We start from the raw sequence: 25895 nt of genomic DNA, 5'->3' as shown, positions 1-25895 counted from the left end.
GTTATGAAGGCAAGCCTTGCATCATCTCAGAATCTTGTTTGTGCACCAGAATGGGGAACCCAATGTCCATCCCCATGCCCTCGCTACACAATTAAATGGTAAAGAGAACGGGGGTATATGTGGAGAGCAGTGACATCTAAGTGCTGAATGGAAAGTGAAAGTAATTGAAAGTAATTGTCTGCCCCGCCTCTATGCCCAGGGAATAGAGGAGTGGCAGACAATATTTGATTGACAGCTGAGATTTTTAAATGAGCTTACAACAGCTATGAATGCTTTAATAAAAAATAGAAATTGGATTTCATGTTTAATTTAAAAAAGGACATTTATTATACAGATTTTTGTGTCTGGGTGACAGGTCCACTTAAAGAAGGGGTTGGATGGCTTTTTAGCAAGTGAGGGAATAGAAGGTTATGGAAGATAGCTCATAGTACAAGTTGATCCAGGGACTAGTCCGATTGCCATCAAGGAGTCAGGAAGGAATTTTTCCCCCTCTGAGGCAAATTGGAGAGGCTCAAATTTTTTTTGCCTTCCTCTAGCAGTTGGGCAGATTAAAATAGAGTTAAAAGGTTGAACTTGATGGATGTGTGTCTATTTTCAACCTTACTTACTATCTTACTATATAAATAAAAGGTAATGGAATACAACATTCCAAACGAACACTTGCCCCTGTGCTTTATTATGGCACCTGACAAAGGGGCACATCCCCAAAACGTGTCATTTTTTTTTTTATCATTAGAAAGCACAAGGGCATGTCCCCATTTTTAATGGTGATGTGTGCCGTGGCTTTCATTTAGTGAACACTTAGGAGGGATTCTTGTCTCCCAAAACAAGAACTAGCCATTAGCTATTGGCATGTATTTGTAAAAGCATAAAAAAACTCCTGTGTGTAAGCGTCCTAAGGAAGCTTTTTAGTTTCCTCAGATTATTGTTCACCAAGTAGATTTCCAATGTATGTAATATACTTATGTAAAACTTACTAACATGTGCATATCTGCAGAACATTATAATCTCCATTAAAATGAAGTATGTTTTCATGTGATATAATTGTGTAGGATTCCAGGCTAAAAAACACAGAACCTAAAATAAATCTGAGTTGCCTTTGCCAATGCTACAAAGCTGCAAAATTGTCAAAATGAAAAATACCAACTAGTGTCTAATTTGGTGCTCTTTATTGGCTGAATAAGATAAGTCAATGGCAATGAATATTTATTATATCCCTCCCTATCCTATATAATAACAATAAAATATGGAGGTAACAGTGCATGCAGAAATAACTAATAGCTTGGTTACAAATCATTGCTTATATTGAAAAGGCCAGACGCAGTGTATACGCATATGCTGTCAATACTACTCCTATTGCATATTAGGCAATAATGGATTAGCAAAGGAAAGAAGACAGAATCGATATAGCTTTGGTCATTAATGACTTAAAAGTCATTATCATCTAATAGCAGTTCAGTGACCTGTGTGATATAAATTGCTGTCTGAGTCCACTTTTAAGTGGACAAGCATGTACATGATAAAAAGCACCATAGCAATTGACAAAACCAAACAGCTTATTTGGTCACAGTAAAAATGTTTGCTTTCAAATGGACGTGATCTGGATAGAGGATCAGTCAGTATGTAAGGGAGCTTTGTACATATGATTAACCACTGACTTAATGTATTAACTCTATGGTACTGCCAGAATTCACCAAGACTGCTGCATACACTTGGGGGGTTATTTACTAAACTTCGAATGCAAAAATCCTGAAAAATTTGTGATTTTTTTTTTATATAAAATCTGACTTTTAAAAAATCACAAATTTTTTGGAATTTATTAAACCCCGAGGATAGAAAAGTCTGAATCTGAAAATCCGGCATCTCAGACCTGTTAAGGTTGCATATAAGTAAATTTTTTTATGTGCGCTGGGTTTTGGGCAATACCCCAAAGTTTTCGGGTGAAAATTACGAAAAATGGCGAAATTCGGATGAAAAATCGGTTAAATTCGTGAAAATCTGATTTTTTTTTCCCGCAAAGCACATTTTCGGGAAAATGTAATAACAAATAAGCATAAAAACCTGAGCGGATTTGATCTGAGTTTGTACCAGAAAATATTGAGATAAATTCAGACTTTGATAAATAACCCCGTTGGCGTCTTGATTTCATGTGCTGTTGCGAAATTGGCTGGGACACTTTTAAATAAAATATAATAATGTATTATCTGCTAAACAAATAATTTAGTACATCTAGGAATAATACACTCTTTCAAACATTCAACTGTATATAGAAATCAAGGTGTCTAAATCATAAAGACTCAGACCCAACCCAGTTTGGGGACCGCTAGGATGTAAAAGAACATGAACCTAACCATGATAACAGATTGTGTAGGTTGTTTGCAGGGGGCACTGGACCCCCCCTGCAAAAAAAGTATAGAGTAAGGTAAGAGAAGTACTGGCATAACTGTAGAGGAAGCAAACCAAGAAGTCACTGGGGAGCCTGACTTGCGGGGTCTGCTTCTTTTATAGTTATGCCAGTGCTTCCCCACCTCTTGAAATGTGTTTTATATAAACAAGTAGATAACAAATTTAAGAATAATTAACAATAAGGGGCAGATTTTCTAATTTATTTTTTTGGTTAAAACTCTCAAATTCGAATTGTGAATTATCCAAACTTGATTCGAGTTTTAATTCGAATTCAAATTTCGAGATTTAGCATACTCTGGCCCTTTAAGAATTCAAATTTGATTATTCGCCACCTTAAACCTGCCGAATTGCTTTATAAGTCAATGGGAGAGGTCCAGGGAAGAATTTGATGATGTTTGCAGCCATCCTGACATTTGAGTTTTCAGAGATAAAAAACTTGATTTTTTTTAAATTTGATTCAGGTTTTTCTAATCTGAATCAAATTCGATTCAAGTTTTCGGATCGATTAAATTCGTCCGTGCTGATAAAATTCGATTTTATTAATACATTTCGATAGGTCAAATTTTCGAGTTTATGGGAGTTTCAAAAAACTCACATTAATTTCGAAATTCGACCCTTGATAAATGTGCCCCTATTTGTTGAATGCAACAGAACTGAGAAGACAGAGAATAAGGCATTGATGGAATTCAAGTCTTGGTGAGAGGAGAGACGATTTCTGCTTCATTGTTTCTATAGTCAATCTAAATGTTTAATGGATATTGGAAAGTATTGTAGAACAAAATTTTCTTTTATTATACAAAAATAGGGGTGAATAGCCACTTTAACTTCCAGGTAATTATATGTAAAGAATTTCATTGAATAGTTTAATTCTACCCTTCTCTTATATTGTCTTCACTTCTTTTTAAAAAGGCATTGTTCCCTCTTTTTCTACATGAGTAGGTTCTTAAAATATTTTCTCCCTTCTGTATAATTTAAGAAATATTAATGTTTTTTGTGTGTAAGAAATATTAATGTTTTTTGTTATTTCTTGCACTAAACACAGCAAATGCTAAAACTCCAGAATCTTTGATGATCCAACTTGCTTTGGTTCTTTAAAGCATGAAACAAAAAAATAAGGAAAGCACACTCTGTTAAATCAAATGAGGAAAAATTTATTACATGCTAGTTACCCCACATGGCAACACCATGTCGCCCTACGCGTTTCGACCTGCAAAGGTCTTCATTTTATGATTTTTTGTGCCCCTGATGAAGACCTTTGCAGGTCGAAACACGTAGGGCGACATGCTGTTGCCATGTGGGGTAACTAGCATGTAATAAATTTTTCCTCATTTGATTTAACAGAGTGTGCTTTCCTTATTTTTTTGTTTCATGCATGATTTATTGGAAACTACAGATGGGTAGCCTCGTTTAGGATTAGCACCTCGCACATATTTGCTTTTTGTATTTTTTGTATTTTTAAGTGTGTGCGCCTTGTATCTTTGATGTTTTGTTTGGTTCTTTAAAGCAACTTTGGCAAGAGGAGATGGTAGTTAAACAAGTTACGAGCATACTAATAAACCTTCTGTATAATGAGCTCCAGATTTCCTCAAATTATGTGAAAAGGCGACAATTAAAGAAAGATTAAAGGTGAAGTCACTGAAAGTGGCATCATCTGAAGAAGGGAGAAGGAAGAGCATAATCTGCCTCCCAACCCACCACCCACATTCTTTGCTGATACCCATGGGCATCCAACCTGCTGCAGAAGTCGACCACTGTCCTGACACAGCATAGATAAATTACACAGAAAAATTACACAGGAAACAGGCCAGGGTCAATACTAATCAGTCAGCACAGTACAGAATCCTGGATCCAGAAGAGTAGTCAGTAACAGGCAATGGTCTGTTCAGGAAGCAAAATAGAAATGGTCAAGGACAGGCAAGGGTCAAGAACAGTAAATCAGATGAAGACTATCTCAGAATAGACCTGAGTTGGGCAGTGAAAATAGAGTGTGGCACCTTTAAATATTTGAATTTCGTGCCATGTGTGATGATGTCATGTGCTGCATGAAAAATAAAAGGCGACTACATCAGTATAGATCGGCGCCCAAGGGTAATATTAATTAACATTATTCATTTCACTTGAAATCTTTAAAGATTATTAGGTTCCCAACTACCAACTTAATGCATAAACAAACCAATAAAAAGTGAGAATATATTGCTGCCATATTATCCCAGAATACTTCTCTGATTATACTGTAAATCTAGATACAAAATATTATTAGTGACCTTTACAAAGGTCTTCACCTTGACACTGACACTGAGTAAAGTTTCAGACATGTTTTAACTGTACTGTGTGTTAACCCCAAAGTAGAAGAGACTTTGAAGTCAACCTGAAAGGTTCCACTTTGATGTTAACATCACAGGGGTAGAACATCTCCCATGTTCTGCTCTGGCTGTAAATAATGCATTATTTAATAACCTGTATCTTACATGAACATCACAAGTGGCTCTGTGTGGATATGATGTAGAGCCTTACAAAACCTAGAATGGGGTTTCTCCTTTTGTCTCAAGAGTTCTTTACAATATGCTAATGTGATTATCTAAATATTAAATTAATCTCATAATCTTTAATCTAAAAGTAAAAATATTGATGTGGAAGTAGCCTTTCCCATTAAATCATCCAATCAGGAACACAAACTCTAATAGGTGCCCAAAATCTGAATGACAAAGTACCCAGAGGAGTGGATTTTTGGATTTTGGTCTCTGTACTTCTGTCATTCAGTTTTTTGAAACAGTGATTTCAGAATTTTTCTGTGGCATTGTATCATTCAAGGTGCTTGACCATAATGTGATAACTTTATTAACAGACCCCACATTGCCCCCATGCTGTAAATATTCCTCACAATCTAAGTCCTCTAAAATACAAAAACCTCTTTCTTTTTTGCCCCACCATCATCACATATAAACCACAAGGTATCACTATACTCTATGCACAGATAGACTGAGGGCTGGGTAATAGGAAAGGATCTGGCTTTTAAGTACCCCCTGCTGTTAAATACATACCAGCACCGGGCAAAAAGCCAAGCTGAATGCTTTCGGTAGACAGGGAAAGTATTTAGGCATTATAATACTCAGACCTTTCAACAAGTTACCACTAGGGTAGGCAGCCAAGCCACGGAAAAATCCTGCGGTACCCTGCGGGTTGCAGGTAGAAGTTCTGGGTGCGGGTATAGACGCGGGTCGGCGGTTCTGCGGGTTTGTCCAGCAGCATGTCGGGTACCAACGGGTTACCCGCAAAAACCTGCGGTACCCTAGAAGTTCCGGGTGCGGGTATAGACGCAGTCCTTTTTTCTGATCACGCCTACTTCCGATAATGTCACTTCCGGTTGACAATGACAGCACTTCCTGATTCTTGATGGTCAGCTGGTCGTGGGTCAAGGTTGCGGATAAGGCACTTGCGGGTTGCGGATAAGGAACTTGCGGGTCGGGTAGCGGGTCCTAGCGGGTAAGAATTCGGGTTGCAGATTGCAGGTTGCAGGTACAGGTTCCAAAAAATGGACTCGCGCAGGACTCTACGCTCTGAAATAAAGTGAAGAGGCATGCGGATATTTGCACACAGCCATATGCAATGTGCAACATACCAAAAAAATTGCAGTCCCATTTTGCACGCTGTATTCAGATTTTTATATGAGATCTTCTTTATATAGTTGCCTTGGATAAGAAAAATAGCAAAACATTCTTACTGATATCATGGATTATATTTGAAACCCATTTATTACAATAATGTTGTAGACTTAAGGCTATAATACGACTGATTTTTATTCTTTATTTAGCTGAATATGCAAGTAAATACAGATTTATTGATTTAGTCTTAAGATTGTATAGTATTATGATAATATTATAGGATGATAATATCTCCCTCATATATTTAACAAGTAAAGTCCCATCATCCAGATAGAGATCTGACAGGAGGGTAGTTTATATGGCAACCAGGGAATAGAATCTGACATTATGGGACAGGAAGATAGAATTATTGAACAAGTTTCTCTATAAAATCAACTACTGCAATTAAATGTATTCCAGTAACACAGCAAACGTACAGATGCTGTCATAATGTAATTTAATGATACGTTAAAAAAAAAACTTTAAATGCTACTGCAGACCTTGGATAAATCTTGTACAAGTGCACTAGAAATATATGAAGTGTATGACTGAGCCATTCATCAACTTTATCTCCTTTCAGAAAACAATAGGTATAAATCACAAGTGCCAAAGCACCAAGTAACAAATGATCAGGTTTTTTTTTTCCTTGAAAATTAAGATGAATTTGTTACTGTTTGTCGCTTACCTGCATTTTAATGTTGTCTACAAATAGCTAATGGCAATTAACCAGATAAAATATGCACAATATGTTTAAATACTGTAAATTGCACATAGAAATTGAACTGGAGAATATCAGAGCATGTATGTATCCAAGCTTACATGAACTCTTCTGGCATTTTTGGTTAAAATATCCTGTGAAATTCAGTGGTTAATCATTTACCCTCCACCCTTTTTATGTCTAAACAATTTTATTTTTAACTATAAGGATAGTGAAGGTAGAATTTTACTGGTTTTAGAGGCTTTTGAACACATTTAGGGGGTTATTTACAAAACTTAGATTTAATCTGATCAGAGTTTTAAAAGGGAAAAGCACAATTTTTTTGTAGAGAAAAAACCCTTGAATTTTTCGGGACTTATTAGCTGTATTCTGGGCCGGCGGGGCCCACAAGAGACGAAACATGAGACGAGAAGGCTAGTGTATTTTCCAGAAAATATGCCAGTCCTTTTTATTAGCGGTGCACCAAATCTGGGATTTGGTTCGGCATTCGGCCTCTTTCAGCAGGATTCAGATTCAGCTAAATCCAAGTGCGTGGCCAAATCCTTAAAATCACGTGACTTTTCGTCACAAACAAGGACGTTTTAAAAAAAATTACCTGCACGTGTAGCACATGGTTCACTTTCATCTTTCCTTGCCCTAATTTGCATTCAGAATCTTTCATGAAGGATTTAGGATTTGATTGAAAAATAGTGGATTCAGTACATACTTATTAAAATTATACCACGAAAAATAAGTGCTTATTACATTTCAAAGGGGCTAGCCCTTTGATGTGTAAAAATATTATTTTATAATTACTGCTGCTGGACCGTTAACATCTTTTGTCTGGCCTTGATTTAAAGGTATTGATTCTACTGAAGCTATGGGTCTGGGGAGCATGCACCAGGACCACCAAAGAAGTGTCATCTAATCATTACAGCTGTCTGATAGAATATCACTGTGAAAGCATCTGGGTACATATAACCTGGTCTCCGCAACAGTCTGGTGAACGCTACCTTCTATTTCTCCCTCTAAGATTTTTAACAAGCAAGTGTTAGGTCAGGGCATGTGCACCTGACCTAACCTGACCTTTATATTTGGGGGCCCATTCACTAAGTTCGATTGAAGGAATAGAGGGAAAAAAACTTCGAATTTCGAAGTGTTTTTTTGGCTACTTCGACCATCAAATGGGCTACTTCGACCTTCGACTACGACTTTGAATCGAATGATTCGAACTAAAAATCGTTCGACTATTCGACCATTCGATAGTCGAAGTACTGTCACTTTAAGAAAAAACGTCGACCACCTAAAAGCTACCAAAGTCCATGTTAGCCTATGGGGAAGGTCCCCATAGGCTTTGCAAGATTTTTCTGATCGAAGGATAATCCTTCGATCGATGGATTCCTTCGATCAAACGAATTGCGCAAAATCCTTCGACTTCGATATTCGAAGTCGAAGGATTTTAATTCGCCAGTCGAATATCGAGGGTTAATTAACCCTCGATATTCGACCCTTAATACATCTGCCCCTTAGTGTCCCTGAATTTGTTATACACGTGAAAATTCACAAAACCAAGAGAGAGTCAACATTTGGAACATGCCATACAGCAAAAGAATAGCATTGCACATCAGCAGTTGCAGAATTTATATCAGTGGTGTGTAAAGCTGTAACCCTCCTACTGCAGTTTCTATTTTAGCACTAATTCAGCATTTGACTTTGAATAGGCTAAACCATTGTTTGAACTTGAAAAGGCAAAGATGCCCCTTAAAACTTAAGTGAAGCTCTAGGGCTTATTTTGATCCTGTTTTCATTGCAAATGTTTTACTAAGTCATTGGGGTGATTTATGTCCTGGCCACATATACTGTATCACTTTTATACAATGGCACTATTCTGGCACATGGCTGCTTGTGCCCTTGAGCACCATCGTAATAACAGTCTTAGTACCCATTAATTATTTCCTTGTCATTAATATGTACTTTGATGTATATAAAATGAAGCTATGAAGACATCAAAAGGAAAAGTCTATAGAAAGCTGTCAATATAAATCTTTTTGATGTTCTTGCTAATAACTTCCACGTTTCTATACATTGGGGGTATGTACTTGTTAATAGCACATTTAAAAGAGTCAGGTTTGATACTTGTGTTGTTGGGTATTGCCGCTGTGGCAGAATATTTACAATACATAACTGTGTTCTAAAGACAGATGCATGTTTCCAAAATGAGCATTGAGGCATATAGTACAGGTAAAGCTGATGTGCTGTACTGCAATAAAAGCAAACCCGATTTAGAGATGCATTACCATGATCTATTAACATGATATATCGTTCATATGCAACCTTCTCACTAAAGCAAAAGTGTGTTCATACACTAGTTAACATATCACTGCTTATGTGCCTCTTCTTCAACATAAACAACACCAATCTGGGTCAACAACTTTGAGCAGATTGCTGCAAGTTAGAAGCTAAAAGTAATTTTGAAGTAGTTGCTATGGGTAACTGCCCATCTGCAATCGGTTTTCATATATGACCAAAGCTTGAAGACCACAAACTTGATAAAAATAAATTGATTCAGAAACAATTCCTTAGCAAACTAGTTCTGTGGTTAATATCAACCACTATAGATACTGATCAATTTAAAAGCAACATCGCCTACAGACCAGTCATTATCTTTGAGGGTCTGATGTAAAGAATCCCTAGAAGGTTGGACAATATGTTGAATACCTGTATCTATTTTGGTCAAATCAATCAAACTAGCATATTTTAATGTGATATGCAGGTGAAACGCGCGTCAGGCGCATTTTAGAATTGTTAGGCAGGGGGGCTGAATCTACAAAGAATCTTTGGGCTACCACTTCACAGCAGAAACGGGTGGGAAGCTCTGTGGGTGAAGGGGTGGGTTCTCGACTGTGATTTTGTGGCTGGGATAGAATCTTAACCTCCATTTAAATCTAAAACTAATTGAATACGGCTACTTTGGTTGTTTATCTTTGGGCTACCGCTTCACAGCAGAAACGGGTGGGAAGCTCTGTGGGTGAAGGGGTGGGTTCTCGACGGTGATTTTGTGGCTGGGATAGAATCTTTACCTCCATTTAAATCTAAAACTAATTGAATACGGCTACTTTGGTTGCTTACTTTGGAAAAGGGGAGGGGGCGCTTGAGGGTGAAGGGGTGGTGCACCAGACCTGATTGCGCTTTGTGTTAATCCCTATCTCAGTCTATGGCTTATTAACTGAACTCTGCTGCCTACCAGCACTCGCATGCCAGGGTTGGCAGTTTATGTATTTAATTTACCTGATTTAATTCAGGGTTAATCGACATACAGCCATAATACACTGGCTTCTCTCTCTTTGGCTATGGGAGGGTGTGCTTGAGGGTGAAGGGGTGGTGGATATTTTAAGGCCTAAAAGCCATCATACAAGGTTTACCCCGACTTATGGCTGTTAAATGATTGTATGTGACTTACCAGTATTTACATTTGTAGGCTCGTGGGTTACTCTTTGACATCCCAAACACCCACTGTATGCTGTGTACTTTTTTGCCCATTTGAATTCGGGTTCTTTGCCTCCCTGTCCCTAACCTTATTTTAAACGCTCCTCTGGACTTACGGTTTTAATTTATTTATTAAAAGTTAAGTTTTATTGTTCCTTGAGTCCTCGGATTTAAAGATGGGGTGGTGCAACTTTAAGGGTTAATCTTTTTCTCTTTTGTGCTACTATTTATCCATATAACCCTGCACACCATTTGTCTGTTTCTCTTTGATTTAGGGGTGGTGCTCCCTTATTCAGGCTTACTTATATTTTAATAGAAATCCTGCAAGATTGCCTCATTCAAACAAAGATAAATCTGTCTCTAAGCCTTTAGTTTCTCATCTTGATAAACTCTACCATTAGAGTGAGTGATTAATATACAGTAGGTGGTATAAGATTGAGCTTTATACACCTAAAGAATTGACTAGAGCATACAGCAAACTGCAGAAGAAAAGCAAATATCACTAACCACAACCAGATAAAATATCATAAAATCATTACATTTATATTTTTCTAGCCTTATCTACTTTAATAAGGATGGCTGAGCATGCATTTATTATGTCAAATAATATAACTGTTTATTGAAATGATGAATGTCAGATGTGTATGTTGCAGTAAACAGCAATCTAGATATTCATCTAAGTTGGATCTGAGCAATATGAAAATGCTAAACAACTCTATCGAACAGTGCCATTCAATACATTCAGAGCCCTTCTCTATTGACTGGGGTTAAAATAATTATCATACAACCAATAACCCTCATCCATACGGCGAGAGCGGAGAGAATAATGTGCAAAATATAAAACAGCAAACATATGCTTGCAGGCAATATATTTAGCAATATCTTTCTAGCAGGCAATTGCTAAAGCAGCCTTTGATGTGTATCCTTTAGAGCTCTATGCTCAGAATGCTGTATTTTATATTAGCTTCTAATATAATTAGTGCTAACATATGGCACAATCAATAGGACATTTGGAATGATTTTAGCATGCCCATGGGTCCTAAGGCATACAGTTTTACTGTTTAAAAATACAGAACTGTCCATCAAAGTGATATTTTTAACCACAGGACAAGACAATTTCTCCCTGGTGATCACCTCTGAATCTGAAAATCTTTATAGAAAAGAAATGTACGAGAGACAAAAGCTGCAATGCTTTTTATAACCACAGCACTACAGTGAACTCGCTACATGGGTTTATTTTACACGTATCGGTCATTATAAAAATAAGGGTGAAAGTGTTTCATGTTGCAAACAGGGAGGGTTTGTAAAAAACTGAACTAAAATAAAAGTGCAAACGTTGCTCCAGGTGTAATAATACAGAACAACTAGCAAACGTTGCTCCAGGTGTAATAATATAGAACAACTAGCAATCATATAGTTGCTTTTAAAGGAGAAGCAAAGGCCTATTTACTTGGGGGTGCCAAAAGTTAGGCACCCCTACGTGATTGTATTTACTTACCTGAAACCCCAGGTCGGTGTTCTTATCAGCAGAAAACTGCACCGGTCCGGGGATTCTTCCAGCAAGAACTACGAAACATTTGACTTCCTTCTTCAAATTCCCTGGGGCAGACGCATGTGCAATAAAACGAAATAGCTGACGTCTTCATTTAAATTCGGCTTTTACCGCTTCTGCGCATGCGCACCCGCGTGAAGAGAGCGATCACTCTGTGGTTCTCCCTGGAGGAACCCTCTAACCGGTGCAGTTTTCTGCTGATAGGCCCAGAGTTTCTGGTAAGTATATACAATCACTTGGGGTGCCTAACTTTTGGCACCCAAGTTCATTGAGGGCAGTGATGAGAGTGCTGTAGTAGACAGAGGTAGCCATATTAGGACAGGAGGTGGCTGAGATATTGGATTGAAGAGAGTCAAAGGATGAAGAGAAATGCGACACTGTGAAACGTTATTCAAGGGCTATCTATTGCATAACAGAACCTGTTTTATAAATATCATTCTAACTTTCCATTTATAATAAAGGCAGATCTGGCAACTTTTTACAATCGATTGCTGGAGGATTTGTGGCACATGCAAGTGTGCTGCCAAAAATGTTTGGGTCTGTGACATCACAGGAAGTGATGTCATGCACATGCACAAAAACCTCTCCTGAAGCTGACGTCACTGAAGTAATCCGCACATGCGCACACTGAATTTTTGCCTGCAATTGTGAAATCTTCAGAATGCATGAAAGTGACAGGAGACAATGCGAAATCTGGTAACTCCCGACTCTGTAAGGGTTACGTTGTGGCTGTCTCAAGAAAGGAACTCAGATACTGTAAACATCAGAGCTAAATGCAGACAATAAAATAAGCACAAGACCATAGCTCCCCTTCAGTATGTTTTCAAAATAAGTATTAATAAGTGTTTGTATCTATATATTGCTTCCTGTTCATAATCTACAGACCAGTCAAAGCACAAAAGACTTTCAAGCAGGACAGCTTAAGTTATCTAGAGATTGTTTTTTAGTCTTTTCAACTAAAAGAAAGATATCCTCTCCATATTTTTTTTTTTTTGATATTCTCCCCCTGATGGCTTAAGAAGCGAGATGAGACAAGTTGTTGGGCATAAAGTACGTTAGGGTCCCCTCACTTTGGTGGTTCAGAAGACACATGTCATGGTAGTCGCCTTCAACACATAGGGGATATTTACTTAAATTCGTTTTTTTTTTCTCATATTTTACCAGAAACAAACTTGACCTAACTCCCATTCACTAATTTGGCTAATTTACTTTTTAATTTTTTTTTTCATCTGATTTTTTTCACTAAAAAAATTGGATTTTTAGAGAAAACAAAACTCGACCATTAATAAATAGATAATTATATGTTCCTCTGGGACCATCTAGAATCTTTCATAAAAGCTTGAAAAAGAATAATAATAATAATCAGAAGGAACATGCCTCTCCTACCACAGGAGTCAGGTGGCCATATATAGCAATTTTGCATTAAACAAATATGCATAGACAAAATGGCAAATAGTACATGTAGATTAATATAGCACTGAATTGCCCTGGAATACAGTGGCAAACATGCCCCTGTCCCAAAGTCAACATGTAGCTGGTAATCAATCTAATGGACCATATATTTTTAAGAAAACAATAACATTTCTCAGTTTGACCATTTAATATGTTGTCTATTTACTATTAAATGTAGGGTTTAGATGAGTTGCACCACGATGGTAAAGCTAAAAGGAAATGTTCTATTTATTTGTGAGTGTACATTATTTATAGAAAAAACGTTTTTCAGGCTATAATTTTTATGAATGAATTGTTCATTGTTTTAAAATAATGTATAAAAAATGGAATTCAATACATTTTAGAACATCATCTTTTAAATTCCTGTAAACAAGCATGTGTTTCTACATGCTCTTTATTGAAATCACAGTGTAGAAGAAAAGCATACTGACACATTATATCAAAGCAAAATATCCTGTTAAAAATGTGATATGGTTTCTGGAAACATATTAATAAGGAGGAGATGTCTCATACTCCTTAAACAACAATTATAAATGTATTCTTAAACTAGTTCAGAGAGTATTTAAATGGAATTTAGTCAATGTAATATATCTATTCATAATGATTAGGCATACTATATGGTTCAAGATCCAAACAAATTGCATTTTCCTTAGAACAAAACAAGGAAGTCCATTAGAGACAATGGTAATGTTATGACAAAATAATCTGTTTACTAGCAAAAAATAAATAAATTAACAAATAAATGCTAAAAACAAAAAAAAGCTGAATTGTAGAAAAGGTTCTGTTTGGAAACATTTACAATCTGGTACAAAATACAATGTTCATATCCTCAAATCTCTTAATCAGAGTTTATCACAAAACACATGTAGTGATATAACCACTTTTAGACCATATCCTAATAACCTACTACGACAGTCTACCCAAAGGGGTGTTTCTGAAAGTTATCAGTAAAAGAGTTTTTGACAAACATAAAAAGCCTGACAGGTATTAGGTGGTCAAAACTTACAATGCTGCTTTGTTTTTTTAAAAACCCATTTGGCAGAAGTAAAAGCAATCTTTTGCAGTAACCATGAGTTCAGGAACTAAGTTGCAATCATTTCCCTAAACCTGAATGGTAGAATCTTTATAAAGCTGCCCCCATGGGCATATTTACTGAAAATCAGACAGTGTTCCCCAAGGCTATTTTGGCTGGGCACATTGCCAGGCCGTTTCCCCTGCACTGCTTCTCTCCACCCCCATACTGCCCCCAGTGGGGCCCCCCACAAGCACAATTGTTAACATTTTCCTGCTGAAGCCATCTGTGCACTGTTTGTTTGCTGAAGTGCACTGTCCAATGGGCACTTGTAAAATACACTTACTGCAGAGTATTTATTTTTCTTCTCTCCACTTGGCCCATTTTTTCCTTGCCTGGTAGTTTTTTTTCTGGGAAATACACTATTGCAATCACAAATTTTCTTGCAATTCCTGTTTTTCTGCGGAATACACTGCCAGATTTTCAAAATTTTTCCCTTAATTGCTGTTTTCCTATATTTACATTATGGAATCAGTTATCCAGAAACCTATTATCTGTAAATCTCCAAATTACAAACAGGCCATTTTCCATATACTCCATTTTATCCAAATAATTAAATTTTTTTTAAAAATGATTTCCTTTTTGTTTGTAATAGTAAAACAATACCTTGTACTTGTAATGATCTAAATTACATAAATATCCATTATCCGGAAAGCCCCAGATCCCGAACACCCAGGATAATAGGTCCCATACCTGTATTAAAATTCTCATTTTTTAACAGTTTTTTAACAGTTTTTTAACTTGCTTGAATGTTGGAAATACACTTCTCAGTAGAATCTCAATTTTTAGATAGCAAGATTTTTTTTAAAGACTTCCATTAGCTATATGTTACAAACTCATGTAGAAAAACTGTTTCCCGAAAATGCTGTTTTTGTCCCGTATTTATGTTTTTTAGGTAGCTAAAAAAAAAATTAAGCTCTATTTTTTTTTGTGCAATTATCGGCAAAGTTGCAGCAAACTTACATTTTAATAAATATGCTCCACAGAGGAATAACTGGTGGAACAAAAAATGGTTGCAATCAGGGATGAACACTGCATGGTGACTTTACTGCGACTTGACTGTATTGCCTTAGGCCTCTGCACTCCTTTTCTAATGCATTTACAATGTATCATAAAGCTTTCTGACCAATGTTTAACCGTACCATGCATATAATTATGCAGTTAAATATGCCATTTAATGGTACAAAATGTTTACTGTTCACAGCACTATTACAGCATGAAAACAAATGGCTACAAACTGAACACACAAAAATAAAACAATTGTAACTTAAAATAGAGAGCTTGCTCTGTACATGGTATACACAGAAAACATCCAGGAATGTTTATAACCAACAGAGCATTGTGTTACTATTGTTTGCATGTCATATTTAATGATGGGATATATGGGATCTATAAACAAAGACTCCAGTGTCCACTGAGCTCAGTCCTAAAGATCGGAATGTGCACACACTGAACACTTGCATTATCGTGTGATTCCACATACAGCTTAACCTCAGAACTTCAAGAACTGCTATTTGCAAACATTACCAAAAATAGCACATTGTTCAAATAAAAAAATTGCCAGCTGATTTCATTTCTCACGAATCTGCAGGAAAAAAAATTATAAACTGTGCTTTAAAACAAAAAAAAAACAACTTCCAGAGGCTGTCTTGTTAAAAAAGTGTAAGCTATAAAATTAGGTATTTAGATATTAACTACGATATATTTTTGTAAGTCCTTTGAGACTATGGACCATAAAAACAACATAAAATATATGGGGGTTGTACTGCTGGTATGCAAAAGTTAAAGGAGAAGGAAACCTAGTTGGCGCAAAAACCCTCCTCCCCTCCCGTGTGTCGCCCACCCTCCCTCCCCCCCCTGGCCTACCCGTCCCGCAGGGCAAATGCCCCTAACGTCTTACTTACCCTTCTGCGCAGGTCCAGTCTACGGAGTTCACCGACGCCATCTTCTTCCACGCGATCTTCTTCCTGCTTTGACCGGCGCATGCGCAGTAGGAGCATTTCGCTGGTACGATCTACTACGCATGCGCCAAAAGTCACGAAGTGAAATCGGAAAACTTTGTGACTTTTGGCGCATGCGCAGTACAGGCAAAATGCTCCTACTGTGCATGCGCCAAAACGCCGGTCAAAGCAGGAAGAAGATCGCGTGGAAGAAGATGGTGCCTGTGAACTCCGTGGACTGGACCTGCGCAGAAGGGTAAGTAACAAGTTAGGGGCATTTGCCCAGCGGGACAGGTAGGCCAGGGGGAGGAGGGAGGGTGGGCAACACACGGGAGGGGGGGAGTATTTTTGCGCCGACTGGGTTTCCTTCTCCTTTAAAGATGCATCAATCTCATATAACTATATCCATAACTCTAAACTTTTCAAAACTCGTCCGTCATGGAATTAAGGGAGTTATATACTAAAACTTCACTTTTTCAGTTTGTCATAAAAAATTGGACCAAACTCCCAAACCCAAATCCCCTTCATTTACTAATAAAAGTTCTCAAAAAATCCTCTGTGAAAAAACTAAACAAAATCGAGAGTCAATTTGAATTGTACAACTTTCTTGAACTAAACTGTATCGATTTGTAGGGCAAAAACTCACATTTTTCAGATAATAGAAACTTTAGAGAATCCCGAAGGTAAAAAACATGCTCCAAAGGTTGAATTTTACATGATTTTAACAGGTTTTAACTGGAGTTTTTTTGGATTTGAATTTTAAGCAGCTTCAGAGCATAATTTATCTTGAAAAATTCTATTTTTTTCCTCGAAAATCTGGATTTTTTTGCCCTTTAAAACTCGTCCTTTAATAAATAGACCCCTTAGAGTTGGCTATTTATTAAGGTAGTATGATTTTAACATGAATTTTAAAATTAAATGATGCTGGCTAGTGCCACAGAAAGAAACAGGGCCATTTTTTAATATACAGGATTCCACAATGTTTAAAAGGTCAAAATATTAGTTCTGTATTAATTAATTAGGCTATGCTTTAACTGATTCTGCAGTACAAACGACCTGAAAGTTTTACGAATGCAAAAACAGATGTTTGTAAGTTTTTCTTGTCTTACCACCTGTTAAAATCCAGTTTCCTTCATTAATTAATTGTTTTAAAAAGCATAAAAAGCACATTATCTGGATATATGTTCCCAAGTGCTTTTATTATATTTCATTCATTTTTTTGAGTCTTTTTTTTTTTTACTATAGTGATTTACGAATCTGGCTGTACCTCACCACTTTATTACTTTCATTTTAATTTTATGTGTTGAGCCTGGTGGGCTCTGAGGTTGCAGGAAACAGCACTTTGGGGCTCTGCTGACCAGAGAAAAGATGGTGAGTCGTATGTCTTGTTGAAGCTTTTTGGGCATAAATATTGATCCCATCACTTTGAAGTACAGTTTGCTTCAAACTAAGCTAGAATACTTGCAGGGAAAAAGGTTTGACTACAGCAGATGCAGACCGTGCATGCAAAACTGGCTGTTGATTTGTGACATATCTATCCTATGAATATTTTCCAGGCGCAGCGCCAGCTTGGGTGAACAACAAAGGCATAGTTAAATAAGGTTTGCAGGAGTCAAAGAATGATGCTTAGGTGCAGTACACCTTCTTAGAGAATTGTAACATGCAAACATATTGTCTGTCACATACAAATTGGAGTGAAGCCCTCAGAGATTATTAAGGGGCAAATGTTGGATATATAACAAATTCTGACATGGTTAGACAATGAAGATGTCTAGGAATTCAAAATAAGGGTACATTGTATGTTTCAAACGAGTTCACACATGTTTGTGCTGTGTTGCCTTTTTGTTTGATTATCTCAAACTTGTACTAGTTTATAACAGTGTGATGCATTGTGGTGGCGGATCAGACCTTGGAAATCCCATTTTAACCCCCCCCCCATTACGAACTACTCATAGTAGTGGTAACCCTGTCCTGTTGGTTTGAATCAAGTAGAATATATTTGGGTACCAAGTGTTACAAAGTGACATAGTTCAGGTTGAAAAAAGACAATACACACACCCCTGCATACCTTCACATAAATTCTATATACCCATATCTATACTAACTATAGAGTTTAGTATCACAATAGCATTTGATATTATATCTGTCCAAGAAATCATCCAAGCCACTCTGAAAAGCGTTAACAAAATCAGCCATCACAACATCACCTGGCAGTGCATTCCACAATCTCACTGACCTCACTGTAAAGAACCACCTACGTTGCTTTAAATTAAAGTTATTTTCTTCTAGTCTGAAGGGGTGACCTCTGGTACGGGGATCCTCTTTATGGGTAAAAAGGTCCCCTGCTATTTGTCTATAATGTCATCTAATGCACATAAAAAAGTGTAATCATGTCCCCTCGCAAGCTCCTTTTTTCCAGAGAAAACAACCCCAACCTTGACAGTCTACCCTCATAATTTAAGTCTTCCAGCCCCCTAACCAATTTAGTTGGACGTCTCTGCACTCTCTCCAGCTCATTTATATCCCTCTTAAGGACTGGAGTAAAAAACTGCACTGCATACTCCAGATAAGGCCTTACCAGGGACCTATAAAGAGGCATAATTGTGTTTTCATCCCTTGAGTTAATGCCCTTTTTTATGCAAGACAGAACTTTATTTGCTTTAGTAGCCACAGAATGACACTGCCCAGAATTAGACAAAATGTTATCTACAAAAACCCTAGATCCTTCTCATTTAAGGAAACTCCCAATACTCCCATTTAGTGTATAACTTGCATTTATCTTGTTTTTGGCAAAGTTTGTTCATGCCCCAAACTATCAGCAATGGGGATAACAAGGAACAAATGCAAAAAGCGGGTGATAAGAGGATAATTAATGCATTAGAAGCACAGAATGCACAAAGCTGTATACCTTACCTATGTTTACATAAAATATTTATTTTTCATTAGGCCCTACTACATGGGATTCGGTGAGTGCCTGCTTATTTCCCATGGGTTAGAACGATTAAGCCCCACTCAGTCAACCTGACCAATCTATTCTCTACCATTTTTACAAATATTTTAAAAAGCTTTCACAAAGAGAGATGTATGAATGTAAAATAATAAGTTACTTATTCCAGCCTTCCTGACAGAGCCATTTTCTTTGTAAAATGCCAGGCTGCTATCAGGCTCTCATTACTAGAAGAATTTCTTGTACAGTACATATGGCACATATTGTTACATTTCCAAAAAAATCTTTTTCATTCATTTTATATATTGTGTGAACATACTGTATCCCACCAATTTTATATAGTTACTTCAAAGTACATGTGACATGGAGTGGTTGGACAGAAATGTTAACTCTGATACATATTTTGCTTTCCCATTTGTGACTTTTTTGAAAATTTCTTGCATGACTAGTGTATGCTTCTAAAAGCTAGTTACATGGCATAAATAGACAATTTAGGCAGCCTTCTGTTCAAGGCAAATAAGGAAACTAGCCAGAGCAGAAAATCATGGTAAGTAACTTACCTTTTTTTCTGTAAATACTGCAATTTTGCTTGTTCAAAGGATTTTTCTATTTCCAGAAGCTATACAAATAGGAATGTATCAATAAAAGATAAAATTTACATATATAAATACTGTATTTATTGTATGTAAAAATGTTTTTTATAGAATACTACAGTTTTTGTTAATTATTATGAAGGAACATGAGATAGAATTACGAGTAAAAAGAACATAAGGAAGAGGATATGTGATATACGATTATGGATCCAAGAGTATTTCCAAGATGCCTGAGACAAAAATACCTTCCTTAATAAAGTATAGAATAAAAAGTTACATGAGATATAACTGAATAACTGAGTTCCCTGTTTTCATATAATGGATTTTTATACACTGTCTTGCATTCTGAATATAATTTAGCATGCTCTATGTGAAGTGTTTTGCAAAAATGTGAGATTTTATTTCTAATTAACATGTTGCTTATACAGTTATCCCCTTAGCCTAAAACATTTGAGACAATCTGATTGATAGCTTTGGGCTTTTATAATTCAGATTTATTGACAACACAACTCAATTAAGTTTTACAGTAATATTAATTAAAATTCTAATCAAATAATTGACCAAATATTAAAAGTGGCTATCCTTGGCATTCAAGCTTACAGGTCAAAACTGAATAAAGCAGGAGCCCTAACTCTATATAGATAAAAAATATACAGTTAGCTACCAACCACAGATACAGTTTATGGTTTGGGCTTCACTAATCTTTACCTGCTTATTTACAGTGGTATCCCAGGTGTCCTTGCTGCCCTGCGGTGGCCTTTCTGTTCCTGCCCGAAATTCCAATTTAATTTTGGCTTTTAAAGTTCCCAGGAAGGGATATTTGTCACCCCTGGTAACTTACACACTGCCACCAAGGCGAGTTTCTCAACTCACCTCATGGCAGCAGCGTCCCTGCTTATCTACATACTGTTCATGTCTTTATATGGCATGGCTATCACAGCCCATAGCTCCCTACACCAGCTGTCCTCTTGAGACAAAGGAGGAGAATGCATGATATTTGGCTTTTTTTGAAAACACAGGAAACCTCCTTTATTTTGTTCTGTGTTTGTACAAAGGGAAAACGCAGACTGAAAATGTTCCAAGGCTGTAAAAGAAGATCGTTCTTATTAAGATTATAAATATCTGTACTAATCCTTTTTTGTCCTGCATATTTTAACTATTTATTCCTTTAATATGATCACCATCACCATTACCATTTTATCATTCATATGTATACTAAAGTTATCTTGAACTTCTAATGGAGAAGACTAAATTATATGTGCCCACAGGGTCCCCTGAGGTCATTGTCCTGTAATGCTGTTGCAAACCCACAGTTGTTTTCCTAACAGTAACTATGAATAGTGCCATAATAAAAAAGTTAAAGGCAAACATTAACAACTGGTCCTCTGCACTGCCCCCCTCCCCAACTACAGCAAGTATGACCCCCAGAATGGCCCTGCTCCTTTATACCAATGCTGGAAATTTAAAAAAGTTATAAAGTTATCAAACCCCCAGACCAAGGGTTACCAATAATTTTTGGAGTATACGGAAAATGCAGAATAGGAAAAGACCCAATATTAGTGAAGCAGTAGCCCAAGTATTAACAGTCATATTAAAAAGTTTGGGAACCCCTCTCAGCCTGCATAATAATTTACTCCACTTTCAAAAAAAAAATATATAACAGTGGTATGTCTTTCATTTCCCAGAAACATCTGAGTACTGGGGTACCGAACAAAGATTTTTAGTGAAGCGGTATTCAGTTTTATGAAATTAAATCAAATGTGAAAAACTGGCTGTGCAAAAAATTGGGTACCCTTGAAATTTGAATGCATGTAACTGCTCAATACTGATTACTGACAACACCAAATCAGGAAATGGAAGGCCACAGGCACAGTTGCTGTAAAACCGAAGTCTAGCAGGCCAAAAAAAATTAAGGAGCAACATATGCAGAGGATTGTGAGAATGGTTACAGACAACCCAAAGACCTGCAGATGGTGTATCTGTATATCGTTCTAAAATTCAGTTCTACAATTTGCACAAAGAACATCTGTATGGCAGGGTGATGAGAAAGAAGCCCTTTCTGCACTCACACCACAAACAGAGTCACTTGTTGTATGCAAAAGCTAATTTAGACAAGCCACAGTCTTTTTGGAACAAAGTGCTATGGACTGATGAGACAAAAATTTTGTTACTTGGCCATAACAAAAAGCGCTTTGAATGGAGGGAGAAGAACACTGCATTTCAAGAAAAACACCTAATACCTGCTTTCAAATTTGGTGGAGGTTCCATCATGCTGTGTGGCTAGTTCAGGGACTGGGGCCCTTGTTAAATTCGAGGGTTGGATGAATTCAACCCAATATCAACAAATTCTTCAGGATAATGTTCAAGCATCAGTCACAATGTTGAAGTTACACAGGGGTTGGATATCGAAAATCTACAAAGGCATTTATGCAGAGGTAGAAGTACAATATCCTGGAATGGCCATCACAGTCCCCTGACTTGAATATCATGGAAAATCTACGGAATGATTTGAAGCAGGCTGTCCAGGCTCAGCAGCCATCAAATTTACCTAAACTGGAGAGATTTTGTATGGATGAATGGTCAAAAATACCAGCCATCCAGAATCCAGACACTCATCAAAGGCTATAGGAGGCGTCTAGAGGCTGTTACATTTTCAAAAGGAGGCTCAACTAAGTATTGATGTAATATCTCTGTTGGGGTGCCCAGATTTATGCACCTGTCTAATTTTGTTATGATGCATATTGCATATTTTCTGTTAATCCAATAAACTTTATTTCACTGCTGAAATACTACTGTTTCCATAAGTTATCTTATATATTAAAAGGATTTGCTACTTTGAAAGCTCAGCCAATGATAAACTCCAAAGAATTAAGAGTGGTTCCCAAACTTTTTCATATGATTCGTGCCTGTATGGGCACTTACTCATAAGCTGTTGGTCTCCCCTCGGTACAATCCTTTTAAAGGTGTTTTGACATTGCATCACACAGAGCCTTATCCAATCAGAGAAAGGCTCATTACAAAGTCATAGACCAACAGAAATATATTACATAAATTGCATCACACAGAACCATATCCAATTAGAAAAAAAAGCAATAGAAAAAATAGGTGAATAGGTTAGGCACTGCCAGTGTAAATGTTTGATAGCAAAAGTGCATAGTGTGGATATTCTTTCCGTATACTGCCCTTGGGGGGGGGTGCCCTTGCTCTGGTTGAGGCAACGGCAACGGGTTGAGGCAACGGGAGGGGACCATTGCAGATGGCCCCTGGTTAATGTATGTCTTTTGTTCTCCAAAACATTTGCTTTCTAGTTCCAACTATATTTGCTAGTTAGTGTTTAATACATTATCTGCAATATCTCTTCGGAAGCAATGACATGAATAGAGTAATGAATGAAAGCAAAGTGCTGAATATTTTAAAGAGCACTTTGCATTTCTCTGATGCTCCAAGATGCTAAGCATTATCAGTTAAAACTTGTGTGTTGAGGTCCCCTTTGGCTATTCATCAAAGAAAAGGGATAGAGAAACCACAGGATCTGAAATGCTTTCTAGCTCTGGCAGTGTAATTAATAGTAAACTGCATTCATCATTCCAAATCAATACCTGGGAGGCATTCAAGACAGGAATGAGAAACCTGCATAGGCTATCAGTGTAATAATAATGTTTCAGGATGCTTGTATCAAGGCCAAGACTGTGACTGGTTGGGGGACATATTTTAAAGTCTTTAAAATTCACAGAAAGAAGCATATCTCATATCTACTGCCAAAGGGCCCTTTCAGTAACAAGAGTTATAAACAGAATTTGTCAAAATGAACTAAAAATTCAGACCTGCTTAAGGGTGACATGTGGCTTGTTTTTTTAGTTACAAGGAATCTCTGTACCTAAAATATGCTTTAAGAAGGAGTTAAACGAGAACTAAACCCTAAAAATAAATATGGCTAAAAATGCCATGTTTTATATACTTATTGCACCAACCTAAAGTTTCAGCTTCTCAATAGCAGCAATGATCCACTTAACACATGGGGTCACCAAAGGGCCGGAAGTAGGGGTAGGCAGAAGAGGTACGTGCCTAAAGCGCAAAGGCAGAGGGGCGCCAGGCAGGTATCTATTCTGACGCCTTCCCTTAGTTTGGACCGTTTTGTCCAGTAGCAGTGGCAGCAGTTCATGCAAGTGCACACTCTTCGGCACATGCGCACTCGCACCTCCTCACTGTTTTGCACATGCGCACTGGTGCGGCTTAGCTGCTCTGCCGTGCATGCGCAATCATGCTGTCGCCGATTGCGCACATCTGTGCATGTGCAAGTGGTAGGGGCGACATAGTCGGCCGGGTTGCCCAGGGTGCCAGGCCAACTTGGCTCAGCACTGGGTCACCATCTTGGAAACTATCGAAACTCACATGCTCAGTGCTGAGCAGCTGTTGAGAAACTAAGCTTAGGGGTCGTCGCAAATTAACAAGCAGAAAATGTGTTTGGCCTGTAATATAAGCTGATGCTACAAGGCTGATTATTAAATTCTGATGCTAATTGCACTGGTTTTGAGCTGCTATGTAGTAATTATATGAATTAATTACTAATCAGCCTTATATTGTGACATTTATAAGCTATGTGTACTGTATACTTTAGTTGGCCCCTAAGCTCAGTAAGTGACTGCAGCACAGAACATGCGCAGTGAATCAGCAGAAAAGAAGATGGGGAACTACTCGGGCATCTTTGGAGGCCCAGATATTTACTGCAAAAGGGCTGCTTAGGCTAGCACAGAAGCCCAAAACATAAGTACATTTCCAACCTAATTCATTAGGTAAGCTTTAGTTCTTCTTTAAGAATTGGATTCCTTTTGTGCACTGTGCCTCCTGGTGCTTCTGCTCCTCCCTGTTTTGCACATAGCCCCTGGAATTTTATTATATACACTGTGTACTGGTGAAAATTATAACTATATATTTATATGCTGCATTACATGCAGCATTCCCTTACGACAGGCGTGACGTGTCATATAGCAAATCTTTCATGTAGTTTACACATCTGGCTTTCATATTTCCTGTTAGTTTTGACTCTTGCAACTACAGTAGAACCCAGATTTTACATCCTTGATTTTCCTGGAATTGACTCCATTTTTTAGCAGTCCCCAGGGTACTTGTTACCCAGAATTTATGGTGTTCTGACGCCACCCCTAAGAAATGTAAAATCAACGTTCTACAGTACATCCAACTTGTAGGGTGTGACCCCTTGTGTAAAAAAAATCTCCTGTGTAGTTTAGCCCTAATAATATTATGCTCTGCAGGGCCAATAATTAGAAATTACCAGTGTCAAATTAAAGTTGTTTACAGAGTTGTTGACACCCGACCCCAGAGTTGCCCTAGAGAGACATAAGAATTTGAAAATTAAAACTTTTAAAAATATAATATTAGAAAAATGGTACGAAATAAATAGAAAGCAAATGAACAAAGTCTGCAATCTCTGGTGTACTATCTGAAAACAAACTTTAAAAAGTTTTTGAAACATGAACCACACATTAATAATTAACCTTAGAATGTTGAGAACTTCAGAGTTTTAAGAACGAAAAGATTTGCAGAATGCACTGAATATTATTTAACAAACTGTCATCAAAGCTCACTTTGAGCCCTCGCAACGGTGTGGAGGCAAGGGTGTAGTGTAACTGTAACCTGGTGCGATAGCACAATGATGGGCACCAGTAGTTCTTTAACAGTTGAACAAAGAACAGTATTTATTGAACAATAGCACATAGATCATTTAGCACATTGATCCACAATGAAGCATAGAACATACACAGCAGCATAAAGGAAGCATATACTCACAGCACGTATAGGCTGAATCCCCACAAGCTAGGGAATATACAGCAGAGAGTAAATTGACAGCATGTGATGGGTATTGCCCGGTTTTCAGGATATGTTCCAGTGGCAGACTAGGGGAACTCCTGACATCCCTAACTCAACACTTGGTTCCTTACTCTGGGTCAGTAATACCCTGGGATCTTAATCCCTCTAATCTCCTCGGCGGAGCCTTGAGCTGCTCAACTAAATAACCTCTCTATCACTCCTAGAGTGATCTATAAAATGAGTATAGCTGTCTAATTACTAGGGCCAAGGCGCCTAGGGT

Source organism: Xenopus laevis, chromosome 6S, assembly GCF_017654675.1.
Source record: "Xenopus laevis strain J_2021 chromosome 6S, Xenopus_laevis_v10.1, whole genome shotgun sequence".
NCBI lineage: Eukaryota > Metazoa > Chordata > Amphibia > Anura > Pipidae > Xenopus > Xenopus laevis.
The sequence above is the reverse complement of the archived record's forward strand: the minus strand, read 5'-3'. Positions refer to the sequence as shown.